Source organism: Zootermopsis nevadensis, unplaced genomic scaffold (genome assembly GCF_977971745.1).
Source record: "Zootermopsis nevadensis isolate Lab colony 2312 unplaced genomic scaffold, Znev_1.0 Znev_ptg000011l, whole genome shotgun sequence".
Classification (NCBI taxonomy): domain Eukaryota; kingdom Metazoa; phylum Arthropoda; class Insecta; order Blattodea; family Termopsidae; genus Zootermopsis; species Zootermopsis nevadensis.
The window spans coordinates 14,679,390-14,695,481 of NW_028259143.1; the positions used below are offsets into that span (position 1 = coordinate 14,679,390).

Genomic DNA, 16,092 nt, shown 5'->3' on the forward strand with positions numbered 1-16,092 from the left:
GTTACACTTTTTCGTTCCTCTTTTTGCCGAATGACACTGACCCTAAAATATAGACGTATTTACGTCAAAAACATTCACAACATTTACCGAGGTGTCTGGATGATAACGCGGTGCGTCACGTGTGACCTCATATAAGATCTACTGTCCACAGATCACGAGAAAAACCCTGCTGGTGGAAGTCGTTTCTGGTCGGTTAGGGGGAATGTTTACTAACAAGTCGACAAGAGGGCTGCTATTGGTGGGAAGTGAGATACGTCAGAGTTTTACGCTACTACACAGACTGAAAACATCAAGCAGTTAAGAGTAGCGTGTAGTGAGCGCACTTTTAATGTGTTCTGTGGGTGTTGCGATAATATTCTAGATTCAATCGCTGTGCCTCTGTTAGGTAATCTTAAAGCTGTACCCATCAGAACACATGAAAGCCTGTCGTCTGTTGTTCGTTCAGTGGTTGTGGAACGAATGCTTTTAGGATCGGTCGTCACTCACCGCGAAATCTTGCGCATGCGCGTATATCGAATTCCTAGCAGGGATTCTCTCCTGGTCTGTGTTCTGCGGGTGTTGCGATAATATTCTAGATTAAATCGCTGTGCCTCTGTTAGGTAATCTTAAAGCTGTACCCATCAGAACACATGAAAGCCTGTCGTCTGTTGTTCGTTCAGTGGTTGTGGAACGAATGCTTTTAGGATCGGTCGTCACTCACCGCGAAATCTTGCGCATGCGCGTATATCGAATTCCTAGCAGGGATTTTCTCCTGTTCTGTGTTCTGCGGGTGTTGCGATAATATTCTAGATTAAATCGCTGTGCCTCTGTTAGGTAATCTTAAAGCTGTACCCATCAGAACACATGAAAGCCTGTCGTCTGTTGTTCGTTCAGTGGTTGTGGAACGAATGCTTTTAGGATCGGTCGTCACTCACCGCGAAATCTTGCGCATGCGCGTATATCGAATTCCTAGCAGGGATTTTCTCCTGTTCTGTGTTCTGCGGGTGTTGCGATAATATTCTAGATTAAATCGCTGTGCCGCTGTGAGGTAATCTTAAAGCTGTACCCATCAGAACACATGAAAGCCTGTCGTCTGTTGTTCGTTCAGTGGTTGTGGAACGAATGCTTTTAGGATCGGTCGTCACTCACCGCGAAATCTTGCGCATGCGCGTATATCGAATTCCTAGCAGGGACATTCTCCTGGTCTGCGGACTGTACTTTGTACTTGCGAGCATCCGACTGTGTTTGAACATTAAACATTCGGTCGACGTTAACAAAAACCCTGCATGCTTCCACGACGAACTATTCTCTCCTGTAGCCAGTACACTGTGGAGATCGAACATCAATTAGACGGTCATGTTTAAGCCCGGCGTCATCTGTACTGGATGTGAAAGATACAATGTAACTCGATACACCGTTAAACTATAATGTTTCAACAGACTACGGAGATATTACAGTATATGTATGGCCCAGGCGTCTCAGTTACGTATTATCATTGGTTTTGTCATCGTCACTGAGCTCAGCGACGCAGGCAGACGCATACAAGGGGATCAACATAGCAAATCCCCCTACGACGGATGGACGTGTGATCACATTACATTACCTTATTTTCTGGAGCTCTGTTCAAACCGAATGGGCATGAGGGGTACACGTACGCAGTTGGTTATGATTCCGTTCAAATACTACTTTAGAGTAAGGTTTCGTTGTTTTAAAAAGTACTAATTTCCCACACACTTGTACAAATTTAATGGGTTTTGTTTATGGAGGAGGAACATTCTTTCTTCTTGAATACAGTGGCATAAACACTGCACACAATTCAAGGTTCACTGGTGGTAGGTTCGTCGCTGAAACCGACGAATGCAGACCAGTCATTTCCAGGAAGGCCAAGGGATTCCGGGAGATCCTGACAGAGACAGCGAAGAGGCGCACCATCAAATCTGCCCAGACAACAAACGAGATGAAGATTTCTGTCTTCTCGGTTGTTGCGCTGTGTAGTCTGGTCGATGTTAACCAACGTTTCAGAGGTCATACTGCCTCCGTCATCAGAGTATGAAGATTTTTGTCTTCTGGGTTGTTGCGCTGTGTAGTCTGGTCGATGTTAACCAACGTTTCAGAGGTCATACTGCCTCCGTCGTCAGAGTATGAAGACTTCTGTCTTCTGGGTTGTTGCGCTGTGTAGTCTGGTCGATGTTTACCAACGTTTCAGAGGTCATACTGCCTCCGTCATCAGAGTATGAAGATTTCTGTCTTCTGGGTTGTTGCGCTGTGTAGTCTGGTCGATGTTTACCAACGTTTCAGAGGTCATACTGCCTCCGTCATCAGAGTATGAAGATTTCTGTCTTCTGGGTTGTTGCGCTGTGTAGTCTGGTCGATGTTTACCAACGTTTCAGAGGCCATAATGCCTCCGTCATCAGAGTATGAAGATTTCTGTCTTCTGGGTTGTTGCGCTGTGTAGTCTGGTAGATGTTTACAACGTTTCAGAGGTCATACTGCCTCCGTCATCAGGGCGATGAGTATGAAGATTTCTGTCTTCTGGGTTGTTGCGCTGTGTAGACTGGTCGATGTTAACCAACGTTTCAGAGGTCATACTGCCTCCGTTATCAGAGTAGAAGATTTGTGTCTTCTGGGTTGTTGCGCTGTGTAGTCTGGTCGATGTTTACCAACGTTTCAGAGGTCATACTGCCTCCGTCATCAGAGTATGAAGATTTCTGTCTTCTGAGTTGTTGCGCTGTGTAGTCTGGTAGATGTTTACCAACGTTTCAGGTCATACTGCCTCCGTCATCAGAGTATGAAGATCTGTCTTCTGGGTTGTTGCACCGTGTAGTCTGGTCGATGTTTACCAACGTTTCAGAGGTCATACTGCTTCTGTCATCAGAGTATGAAGATTTCTGTCTTCTGGGTTGTTGCGCTGTGTAGACTGGTAGATGTTTACCAACGTTTCAGGTCATACTGCCTCCGTCATCAGAGTATGAAGATTTCTGTCTTCTGGGTTGTTGCGCTGTGTAGTCTGGTCGATGTTTACCAACGTTTCAGAGGTCATACTGCCTCCGTCATCAGAGTATGAAGATTTCTGTCTTCTGGGTTGTTGCGCTGTGTAGTCTGGTCGTTGTTAACCAACGTTTCAGAGGTCATACTGACTCCGTCATCAGGGCGATGAATTATGTTCTTGGCCTTAACAATAAATGCAGCGCATTTTTGCCTATTAAATAGGATTACTGTCCATTGAACGTTGTAATTGGAAACCAACAGATGAAGAATGTGGAGCACTTCAAGTACTTGGGAAGCATAGTCACGACGGACGCCCTATGCACCAAGGAAGTAAAAGCAAGGATAGCCATGGCCAAGGCAGCTTTCGTCAAGAAGAGGATACTTCTCACTAGCAAGTTGGGCTTGGAGATGAAGAAGAAACTAGTGAAGTGTTACGTATGGAGCAGAGACTTGGACACTCAGGAAGAAGGAACAGAAATACCTGGAGAGTTTTGAAATGTGGAGTTGGAGAAGAATAGAAAAGATCAGGTGGACGGATCGAGTGACCAACGAAGAAGTATTGAGGAGAGTCAACGAGCAAAGAAACATTCTGCAGGCGATTACACGAAGGAAAGCTAACTGGCTGGGACATATGAGAAGGAATGGATTAATGAGTGATATTATCGAAGGCCAGGTTGAAGGAAAGCGAGGACTGGGAAGAAGATTGATACAGCTAACTGACGACCTTAAACAAGGAAAGAAGATGACGTTCCAGGAATTAAAGCGAGAAGCCGAGAATAGGGACAACTGGAGAGCTCTTTTTGGGCAGAGCAATAAACCTGTCGTAAGACAGAACACTTAATAATAATAACTGTCTTTATATCACATTCGACCCCCTCCCCCTCAAAGTGCTGTAATTGTATGTCTGAAAAGGAAGGCCCGTTCTTGAGCTGCTGTCAATTTATAGCAAATGTGTATAAAAATCTTTTGTTAAAACACTCAAACTGTTTTCCTGCTTAAAGTCTTTTCTTCTGTGTTCACACATCCTGATATTTTGGATCCTGTATTGAGAATGAAAATCTCGAAAGAAGTTTTTGTGTCACTAAAATGAAAGACTGTCAAGTCATCTACAAAATGAACGTGACTCAGGGTTACTTCTGTGGGATCCAGCAATTGACATCGCACGGCCCAAAAAATATAACAGGGTAGATTCGCTATGGTGAATTCTGTGCGGTCAAAGTACACAATAATTTTTACGAAATTAATGACAACGTAATCATTCATGTGATATTGTTTCAGAAGTATTAAAAATGGATTTGTTGGAAACTCGACATGTAAGACTACGTTTCCTGAACAGCTTACACGAAAAATAGTTTAAGGTTGTGTTTGCTGACGAACGAACTACCCTTTATGGTTCAGGAGACCTCGAAGGCTAGCAGTTTTGAATAAACTTATAGACTAGCTAAATCACCATCTTAGCTGCAACATCGAACAAAGCTTCTCAGCAGTCAAAAGCTTCGTGGTTAGGAGGATCATCTTTCCTTGTTATCAGTAAGGAAAGGCATAGTTTGACACTAGATGACGTCTGATTTTTGCAGGATGAGCCATAATGTACCTACCAAGTTCAAAGTTATGTAAATTATATATTACAGATGTATAATCGTCAGATAACGGAAAGTAAAACGAAACCAATTGTAGTTCGTGGTTGAAAGGTGAAAAAAAAGAACCAATGTTTCGAGAACCATCTTCGTCCTTGTCCTTAGAGCCCCGAAGTCTTCACCTGATACGGCTGGTAGCCCGAGAGGAATTTTGTACCTGGTCGCTGTGAAAGCACCGGATCATACGTGAAGCATTAAACTTGGTAGGTACATTTAGGGCCTTCTTGTATGAACAGATAAATGAAAAATTCGCTACGTAGGATTTGAAGTTTTTCACAGCGGTGAGTATGAATATTTCTGTCTTCTGGGTTGTTGCGCCGTGTAGTCTGGTAGATGTTTACCAACGTATCACAGGTCATACTGCCTCCGTCATCAGAGTATGAAGATTTCTGTCTTCTGGGTTGTTGCGCTGTGTAGTCTGGTCGATGTTAACCAACGTTTCAGAGGTCATACTGCCTCCGTCATCAGAGTATGAAGATTTCTGTCTTCTGGGTTGTTGCGCTGTGTAGTCTGGTCGATGTTTACCAACATTTCAGAGGTCATACTGCCTCCGTCATCAGAGTATGAATATTTCTGTCTTCTGGGTTGTTGCGCTGTGTAGTCTGGTCGATGTTAACCAACGTTTCAGAGGTCATACTGCCTCCGTCATCAGAGTATGAATATTTCTGTCTTCTGGGTTGTTGCGCTGTGTAGTCTGGTCGATGTTAACCAACGTTTCAGAGGTCATACTGCCTCCGTCATCAGGGTATGAAGATTTCTGTCTTCTGGGTTGTTGCGCTGTGTAGTCTGGTAGATGTTTACCAACGTTTCAGAGGTCATACTGCCTCCGTCATCAGAGTATGAAGATTTATGTCTTCTGGGTTGTTGCGCTGTGTAGTCTGGTTGATGTTAACCAACGTTTCAGAGGTCATACTGCCTCCGTCATCAGAGTATGAAGATTTCTGTCTTCTGGGTTGTTGCGCTGTGTAGTCTGGTCGATGTTTACCAACATTTCAGAGGTCATACTGCCTCCGTCATCAGAGTATGAATATTTCTGTCTTCTGGGTTGTTGCGCTGTGTAGTCTGGTCGATGTTAACCAACGTTTCAGAGGTCATACTGCCTCCGTCATCAGAGTATGAAGATTTCTGTCTTCTGGGTTGTTGCGCTGTGTAGTCTGGTCGATGTTTACCAACATTTCAGAGGTCATACTGCCTCCGTCATCAGAGTATGAATATTTCTGTCTTCTGGGTTGTTGCGCTGTGTAGTCTGGTCGATGTTAACCAACGTTTCAGAGGTCATACTGCCTCCGTCATCAAAGTATGAAGATTTCTGTCTTCTGGGTTGTTACGCTGTGTAGTCTGGTAGATGTTTACCAACGTTTCAGAGGTCATACTGCCTTCGTCATTAGAGTATGAAGATTTCTGTCTTCTGGGTTGTTGCGCCGTGTAGTCTGGTCGATGTTAAACAACGTTTCAGAGGTCATACTGCCTCCGTCATCAGAGTATGAAGATTTCTGTCTTCTGGGTTGTTGCGCTGTGTAGTCTGGTAGATGTTTACCAACGTTTCAGAGGTCATACTGCCTCCGTCATCAGAGTATGAAGATTTCTGTCTTCTGGGTTGTTGCGCTGTGTAGTCTGGTACATGTTTACCAACGTTTCGGAGGTCATACTGCCTCCGTCATCAGAGTATGAAGATTTCTGTCTTCTGGGTTGTTGCGCTGTGCAGTCTGGTAGATGTTTACCAACGTTTCAGAGGTCATACTGCCTCCGTCATCAGAGTATGAAGATTTCTGTCTTCTGGGTTGTTGCGCTGTGTAGTCTGGTAGATGTTTACTAACGTTTCAGAGGTCATACTGCCTCCGTCATCAGAGTATGAAGATTTCTGTCTTCTGGGTTGTTGCGCTGTGTAGTCTGGTACATGTTTACCAACGTTTCGGAGGTCATACTGCCTCCGTCATCAGAGTATGAAGATTTCTGTCTTCTGGGTTGTTGCGCTGTGTAGTCTGGTAGATGTTAACCAACGTTTCAGAGGTCATACTGCCTCCGTTATCAGAGTATGAAGATTTCTGTCTTCTGGGTTGTTGCGCTGTGTAGTCTGGTAGATGCTTATCAACGTTTCGGAGGTCATACTTCCTCCGTCATCAGAGTATGAAGATTTCTGTCTTCTGGGTTGTTGCGCCGTGTAGTGTGGTAGATACTACACGGTGCAACAACCCAGAAGACAGAAATCTTAAAAAAAAATTGCTACAGTTGACAGGGGAGCAGAGTTACGTGTCAATTGATGAATATCAACGAGGACGCCCTCTGGATGGCGCTGTGATCTGAGTGAGCTTAGCGTTTACTTATTTCTTGCCAGATCGTTTTAAAAATTCAGTTCAGTGATTTGACATGTAGGATAAATTGGGCGTGGATGGATAATTTGTCGTCCATAGCAGCATTTAATTATGAGATGATAAATTTGCGTCATATTTTGATAAATATATATTTGTTTAAATCTTGTCAGTCTACTCACAATAAAATTCCTATTAAATATTAAAATATTACTATAATTAACATTTAAATATTTAAAATATATTAAATGATGTTCTCTATCGAAATGTTCGATTTACATTAGATCATCACTTTTTTACACGACATGTTTCAGTTCTAAAAGAACCATCTTCAGGTGTATAAAATTATATAAACTTGAATATAATAAATCTGTATGAAAACATCATTTGAAATCTGATAAATATCTGACTAAAAGTTGCATTTAAGAGATTATATTTAAGTTTATATAATTTTATACACCTGAAGATGGTTCTTTTAGAACTGAAATATGTCGTGTAAAAAAATGATGATCTAATGTAAATCGAACATTTCGATAGAGAACATCATTTAATATATTTTAAATATTTAAATGTTAATTATAGTCATATTTTAATATTTAATAGGAATTTTATTGTAATTAGACTGACAAGATTTAAACAAATATAGCATTTAATTAGTACGATTCTAACATTCGCCTAATTCTGTGACCGGAGCTACAGAGAAGCTTTACGTAATACCAACTGTTGGTCGTTAGTAAGGTCGATACAAGGCAGACAGGGTCTGGTAGCCAGCGAATGGCCCTGCCGCTGACCTTGCTTAAAGTTTCGTTGTTTCAGCGGGTCACCACTACGCTCCCATTGGCGCCAGTCGAGTAGAACAGCAACAAGCCACTTTTGTTACAATCGGTCGCGTATAAAAAAATGGTTTTCGTGTTCCGGTATCGAAAATTATTCATATCGTAACTTCCACTGCAATACAGCATGAAACTAGTTGCTGACGTGAACACAGGCACGCCCAAGGGGATGTTCTGAATCAAAATTCTCTCCGAAATACTAAAATCCCTCGCTACAATTTTTGAATTTACAAGATATGAATATGGTACAGAGAAAACCAACCGATGGAATTGAATTTACACTTGGATAGTATTTTTCCTGAGCAATCTTATTTTTTTTTATAAAAATTAACACTGTTTATCCTCGACAAAAACTTTATAGTCTCCCAGTACTTGTCTATAACCACGGAAAACCCATGAGCTTACTTTAACCATCAGTTTTTGCGATTCCATCTGTAATGGAATGGTGTTAGTACCTAGTTTCATGAAAAACCAGGTAAAACCAGTGGCGTGCGGTACTATTTCGGTAAGGAGAGCAGTGGTATCTTATAAACTGATCCTCACTCGTGATTTAGTTTGTGCTCTAAGTTCTCGCAACTCTCATGTCGGTCGTCCTCTTTCTATAATTATTTCCTTTTCAGAAAAGTCCCTACTATTAAACCCCCGTTCTAAAAGGCGTTCGATTGCCCAGTCACATGAACGTTCTCGCCGATGTTTATTTTAGCTGTGCGTGTAGTCTAATCACTCCCCTACCACTTGTACCACGCGGATCGTTTACTTTCTGGAGTTTAACATTCTTAAAAATACGATCACAAATACAGTCCATCTAAATACGCACGTAAAATGTTTTAATAAAACTTAATGTTACTTTCAACATCAAACAAGAATTGAAACCACGCATAAACAGTTCATTTTCACATCACCATTGAAAGAACATTCTTTCGCTCATGCAGTACAGGCCAAGGAACACGGACAACACAGACAGAATTGCTTCCTATAGATACTTCGGGTGGGCCGAAGTCTTACGAAGATTAACGAAAGTAAACTTGGTAACTCCCTCCCAAGGACATTCGCTGCCTGTGGTCCGGTCTCTTGCTTCGTAACGCGATACGTTCATGAGAAGACAATATTCACAATCCTTATTATTAAACTTGAATTATTTATGTATGAATTCTTTTCGTTTCTTAACTACAGAAGCAATTCCCTTGCTTGCACTGGGTAAAACAATTTGATTTGTCTCTTTATGTTAGGTTATGTTAGATACACTTGCATGCATATTCCGTTATGGGTAGTGTAGCTCGAGGAACTGTGCCTTCCATGGACCGTTGATAGTCGCACAGCTGGTTAAGGAATTTCTTGCAACAGTAGTCTAAGTAACACATTGTTGGTTTTCCATTTACAAGGATGATACTCGTATAAAGGTGGCGACTGACTTGTAACATTCGCGGCGAGCATGTTACATTACACCACAACTGGTGAGGCGTATCGAATGCTCGTTTTGAACGCTCGGCTCGACTGTGCTCGTGTGTGCTCCATTCATTTCATTCTATATGTAGGACGTGGAGGTTGTGTTATCTTTGTTTCATTTAATACGCTACTGTTATTTAAAGAACTCGTGAATGCTCGTTACGACTGACTGACTGACTTGTAATGTAACACTCAAAAGGGATTCGCGAAAAAACCCACAACACGATGGAGCGCCCGCGAGAGTGAGCGGACTCGCATCGAGCGGCTCCGTTCGCTGTCTTCACTTGTGTAATGCTCGATTTGTAACACGTTACATTACAGGCAAATGTTACAAGTCAGTCGCCACCTTAACAATCACGTACGTGATGTGGAATGACGATGACCTCTGGAATGGCACTGTACTCGAAAGAGTACACATTTTAAAATCTTCATCCTCTGGTGAGGGCGAAGAATACCTTATGGTCGCTTTTCCTAGGAACTAGACAACTCGGATGACCCGGCGTCAACGTTGTCACGTTATTGTAATGTCGGGGATGTTGGAATTCGTTCAGAAGCAGCAATGAAAACTTATGCTATTGTTGCAACATTGGTCATTTATGGAACACATTGGGGACAGACGATTAGAAACAGCACTATTTTTGGCTCACAACAATGGCGTGTCTCGTGTATCTTCTGTAGACCGGATAGGTGGGGTAGTGTGTACTCTGATCGTGGTTTATCTGTGATGGCCTTCAACACTCACTTGAACTGTTGTTTTAAGGTTCATTATTGGGCTTAATGTAATTACCAGATAAGCGGACCTCTCAAATGTTACACTGCTCTGTTTCCATTACTGTAACATTACCTTTGCCAGATGTATTATCTTAATTGAGATATGACCAAGAATTATGCGGAGGTCTGATAATTCTTTACCGTCCATGGTGGAGAGATTTTGGCTGTTATTTGTGCCGAATTTGCAATTGCGACGTTGGACACTGGCATCGGAGCGAAAGCGGATTCAAGTCCTCTGCGTCCTTGGCACTAATTGTCCTCCGTATCTTTGCTTCGTGTTTGGATGTGTTGATGGTCGATCGGGATTCTCAGTTGTACGTTGCTTTGTGTTTCTTTTGGGCCTTTCTGTATTTTGTAGCCGTTGTCTTACGTGATTCGTTATTGACTATTTTTTAGTTCAGAAAAGTTTGGGGTCTCTGAGTAGATATATATTAAGATTTCCGTCTTCTGGGTTGTTGCGCTTCTAGTCTGGTCGATATTAACCACCGTTTCAGAGGTCATACTGCCTCCGTCATCAGGGCGATGAATTCATCGCCCTGATGACGGAGGCAGTATGACCCCTGAAACGTTGGTAAACATCTACCAGACTACACAGCGCAACAACCCAGAAGACGGAAATCTTCATACTCTGATGACGGAAACAGTATGACCTCTGAAACGTTGGTAAACATCGACCAGACTACACAGCGCAAAAACCCAGAAGACAGAAATCTTCATACTCTGATGACGGAGGCAGTATGACCTCTGAAACGTTGGTAAACATCGACCAGACTACACAGCGCAAAAACCCAGAAGACAGAAATCTTCATACTCTGATGACGGAGGCAGTATGACCTCTGAAACATTGGTAAACATCTACCAGACTACACAGCGCAACAACCCAGAAGACAGAAATCTTCATACTCTGATGACGGAGGCAGTATGACCTCTGAAACGTTGGTAAACATCTACCAGACTACACAACGCAAGAACCCAGAAGACAGAAATCTTCATACTCTGATGACGGAGGCAGTATGACCTCTGAAACGTTGGTAAACATCTACCAGACTACAGAGCGCAACAACCCAGAAGACAGAAATCTTCATACTCTGATGACGGAGGCAGTATGACCTCTGAAACGGTAAACATCTACCAGACTACACGGCGCAACAACCCAGAAGACACAAATCTTCATACTCTGATGACGGAGGCAGTATGACCTCTGAAACGTTGGTAAACATCTACCAGACTACACAGCGCAACAACCCAGAAGACAGAAATCTTCATACTCTGATGACGGAGGCAGTATGACCTCTGAAACGTTGGTAAACATCTACCAGACTACACAGCGCAACAACCAGAAGGCAGAAATCTTCATACTCTGATGATGGAGGCAGAATGACCTCTGAAACGTTGGTAAACATCTACCAGACTACACAGCGCAACAACCCAGAAGGCAGAAATCTTCATACTCTGATGATGGAGGCAGAATGACCTCTGAAACGTTGGTAAACATCTACCAGACTACACAGCGCAACAACCCAGAAGGCAGAAATCTTCATACTCTGATGATGGAGGCAGAATGACCTCTGAAACGTTGGTAAACATCTACCAGACTACACAGCGCAACAACCCAGAAGGCAGAAATCTTCATACTCTGATGACGGAGGCAGTATGACCTCTGAAACGTTGGTAAACATCCACCAGACTACACAGCGCAACAACCAGAAGGCAGAAATCTTCATACTCTGATGATGGAGGCAGAATGACCTCTGAAACGTTGGTAAACATCTACCAGACTACACAGCGCAACAACCCAGAAGGCAGAAATCTTCACACTCTGATGACGGAGGCAGAATGACCTCTGAAACGTTGGTAAACACCTACCAGACTACACAGCGCAACAACCCAGAAGGCAGAAATCTTCATACTCTGATGACGGAGGCAGAATGACCTCTGAAACGTTGGTAAACATCTACCAGACTACACAGCGCAACAACCCAGAAGGCAGAAATCTTCATACTCTGATGACGGAGGCAGAATGACCTCTGAAACGTTGGTAAACACCTACCAGACTACACAGCGCAACAACCCAGAAGGCAGAAATCTTCATACTCTGATGACGGAGGCAGAATGACCTCTGAAACGTTGGTAAACATCTACCAGACTACACAGCGCAACAACCAGAAGGCAGAAATCTTCATACTCTGATGATGGAGGCAGAATGACCTCTGAAACGTTGGTAAACATCTACCAGACTACACAGCGCAACAACCCAGAAGGCAGAAATCTTCATACTCTGATGACGGAGGCAGTATGACCTCTGAAACGTTGGTAAACATCTACCAGACTACACAGCGCAACAACCAGAAGGCAGAAATCTTCATACTCTGATGATGGAGGCAGAATGACCTCTGAAACGTTGGTAAACATCTACCAGACTACACAGCGCAACAACCCAGAAGGCAGAAATCTTCACACTCTGATGACGGAGGCAGAATGACCTCTGAAACGTTGGTAAACACCTACCAGACTACACAGCGCAACAACCCAGAAGGCAGAAATCTTCATACTCTGATGACGGAGGCAGAATGACCTCTGAAACGTTGGTAAACATCTACCAGACTACACAGCGCAACAACCCAGAAGGCAGAAATCTTCATACTCTGATGACGGAGGCAGAATGACCTCTGAAACGTTGGTAAACACCTACCAGACTACACAGCGCAACAACCCAGAAGGCAGAAATCTTCATACTCTGATGACGGAGGCAGAATGACCTCTGAAACGTTGGTAAACATCTACCAGACTACACAGCGCAACAACCAGAAGGCAGAAATCTTCATACTCTGATGATGGAGGCAGAATGACCTCTGAAACGTTGGTAAACATCTACCAGACTACACAGCGCAACAACCCAGAAGGCAGAAATCTTCATACTCTGATGACGGAGGCAGAATGACCTCTGAAACGTTGGTAAACACCTACCAGACTACACAGCGCAACAACCCAGAAGGCAGAAATCTTCATACTCTGATGACGGAGGCAGAATGACCTCTGAAACGTTGGTAAACATCTACCAGACTACACAGCGCAACAACCCAGAAGGCAGAAATCTTCATACTCTGATGACGGAGGCAGAATGACCTCTGAAACGTTGGTAAACACCTACCAGACTACACAGCGCAACAACCCAGAAGGCAGAAATCTTCATACTCTGATGACGGAGGCAGAATGACCTCTGAAACGTTGGTAAACATCTACCAGACTACACAGCGCAACAACCAGAAGGCAGAAATCTTCATACTCTGATGATGGAGGCAGAATGACCTCTGAAACGTTGGTAAACATCTACCAGACTACACAGCGCAACAACCCAGAAGGCAGAAATCTTCATACTCTGATGACGGAGGCAGAATGACCTCTGAAACGTTGGTAAACATCGACCAGACTACACAACGCAACAACCCAGAAGACAGAAATCTTCATACTCTGATGACGGAGGCAGTATGACCTCTGAAACGTTGGTAAACATCTACCAGACTACACAGCGCAACAACCCAGAAGGCAGAAATCTTCATACTCTGATGACGGAGGCAGAATGACCTCTGAAACGTTGGTAAACATCTACCAGACTACACAGCGCAACAACCCAGAAGGCAGAAATCTTCATACTCACCGCTGTGAGAACCTCAAGTCTTACATTATACAGATATTTATTAGCTTGGGCCATGAACGCTTTGCTCCCGGAGGGTGTGAGGATCTTCATGTGGGATACGTGAGATATATTTGCACATTGATAGCCATGAGGATGAAACATTTTATAGTGCAAATGAAAACATGTCCGTTATGTTTTTCTTGTCTCTTTTTATAACAGTTTACTGAGTGTGAGATTCTCGAATCTTGTACCGATCTGAGTGGCTGGTGATGTAATTGTTGTTAAGTGCAACATTCTCGTGGTGACATCACCCCGCTGCAGTTTTTCCGCGTTACTCGTGATGTAATGGAAAAGAAGCTTTCAAAGTAAATATAATTACTGCAATAATGGTATAGGTCGCGACACTGCCTTCGGATCACGGTAATTCTTGTTCTGACGTTGAAGGCACCTTCGGAATGTCAGCGTACTCCAAAGAGCGCGCATTTTCGATCTTGTAACCTTTTGTATACAGTTGGAATGTTAGGTTTATGTGAGAAAGATACGAGGTGCGTAAATCTGATATCAGTTTCGAGATGATCGATCTATTTTAATCTTGGTCCTGACGACAACTTCACGTGGTGTTTGCTGTCATTGCCAATGTGAATGAGACAGACGCTCACTATGACGACCAACACATGACGGAGGCAATATGACCTCTGAAATGTTGGTAAACATCTATTATACTACACAGCGCAACAACCCAGAAGACAGAAATCTTCATACTCTGATGACGGAGGCAGTATGACCTCTGAAATGTTGGTAAACATCGAAAAGACTACACGGCGCCACAACCCAGAAGACAGAAATCTTCATACTCTGAAGACGGAGACAGTATGATCTCTGAAACGTTGGTAAACATCGACCAGACTACACAGCGCAACAACCCAGAAGACAGAAATCTTCATACTCTGATGACGGAGGCAGTATGACCTCTGAAATGTTGGTAAACATCGAAAAGACTACACGGCACCACAACCCAGAAGACAGAAATCTTCATACTCTGAAGACGGAGACAGTATGATCTCTGAAACGTTGGTAAACATCGATCAGACTACACAGCGCAACAACCCAGAAGACAGAAATCTTCATACTCTGATGACGGAGGCAGTATGACCTCTGAAATGTTGGTAAACATCGAAAAGACTACACGGCGCCACAACCCAGAAGACAGAAATCTTCATACTCTGAAGACGGAGACAGTATGATCTCTGAAACGTTGGTAAACATCGACCAGACTACACAGCGCAACAACCCAGAAGACAGAAATCTTCATACTCTGATGACGGAGGCAGTATGACCTCTGAAATGTTGGTAAACATCGAAAAGACTACACGGCACCACAACCCAGAAGACAGAAATCTTCATACTCTGAAGACGGAGACAGTATGATCTCTGAAACGTTGGTAAACATCGACCAGACTACACAGCGCAACAACCCAGAAGACAGAAATCTTCATACTCTGATGACGGAGGCAGTATGACCTCTGAAACGTTGGTTAACATCTACCAGACTACACAGCGCAACAACCCAGAAGACAGAAATCTTCATACTCTGATGACGGAGGCAGTATGACCTCTGAAACGTTGGTAAACATCGACCAGACTACACAGCGCAACAACCCAGAAGACAGAAATCTTCATACTCATTCATCGCCCTGATGACGGAGGCAGTATGACCTCTGAAACGTTGGTAAACATCTACCAGACTACACAGCGCAACAACCCAGAAGACAGAAATCTTCATACTCTGATGACGGAGGCAGTATGACCTCTGAAACGTTGGTAAACATCTACCACACTACACGGCGCAACAACCCAGAAGACAGAAATCTTCAGACTCTGATGATGGAGGCAGTATGACCTCTGAAACGTTGGTTAACATCTACCAGACTACACTGCGCAACAACCCAGAAGACAGAAATCTTCAGACTCTGACGACGGAGGCAGTATGACCTCTGAAACGTTGGTTAACATCGACCAGACTACACGGCGCAACAACCCAGAAGACAGCAACCTTGGGAATATTCAAGTCTGTGACCTTACTGAGGTTGAAAATCCACCCAAATTCTACTCATCATCAGCGACACCTAAAAATGCCAGTGCAAGTGTCCTTACATACACTCTTCTGGTTACGCAAACGTAAAAATGGTCTCCTGTCTTTTACCTTCAGTTATTCTGTTAAGTTCTTCTCAAAAATGAGGTTTGTAATCCTCCTCGAATAATATATTCGTCAACCTCGCACAGATTTACTGTTCGCTATAGGCAGGCGTAAGATTTAAAAAAAAAACGTTTTAAAACAAGCAGATAAATTCACCATCATAACAAAAATCTCATACAGTGGACTAAATACTCTGAAGATACACAACACACATTATCAGCTCAGGCGGAATGAAGACCCCGTGACTTGGCAGCCCTGAAAGTGTTTGAAGTGTCCTTGTCTCTGACGTATCGCG

At 43.3% G+C, this 16,092-nt stretch overlaps 1 protein-coding gene across 7 annotated transcripts in view; it reads right to left on the minus strand.

Moving 5' to 3' along the window:
- The window catches only part of Pkc53E (Protein C kinase 53E), a 275,095-nt gene that overhangs the window by 101,011 nt on the left and 157,992 nt on the right, over nucleotides 1-16,092 (minus strand). The window lies entirely within an intron of this gene.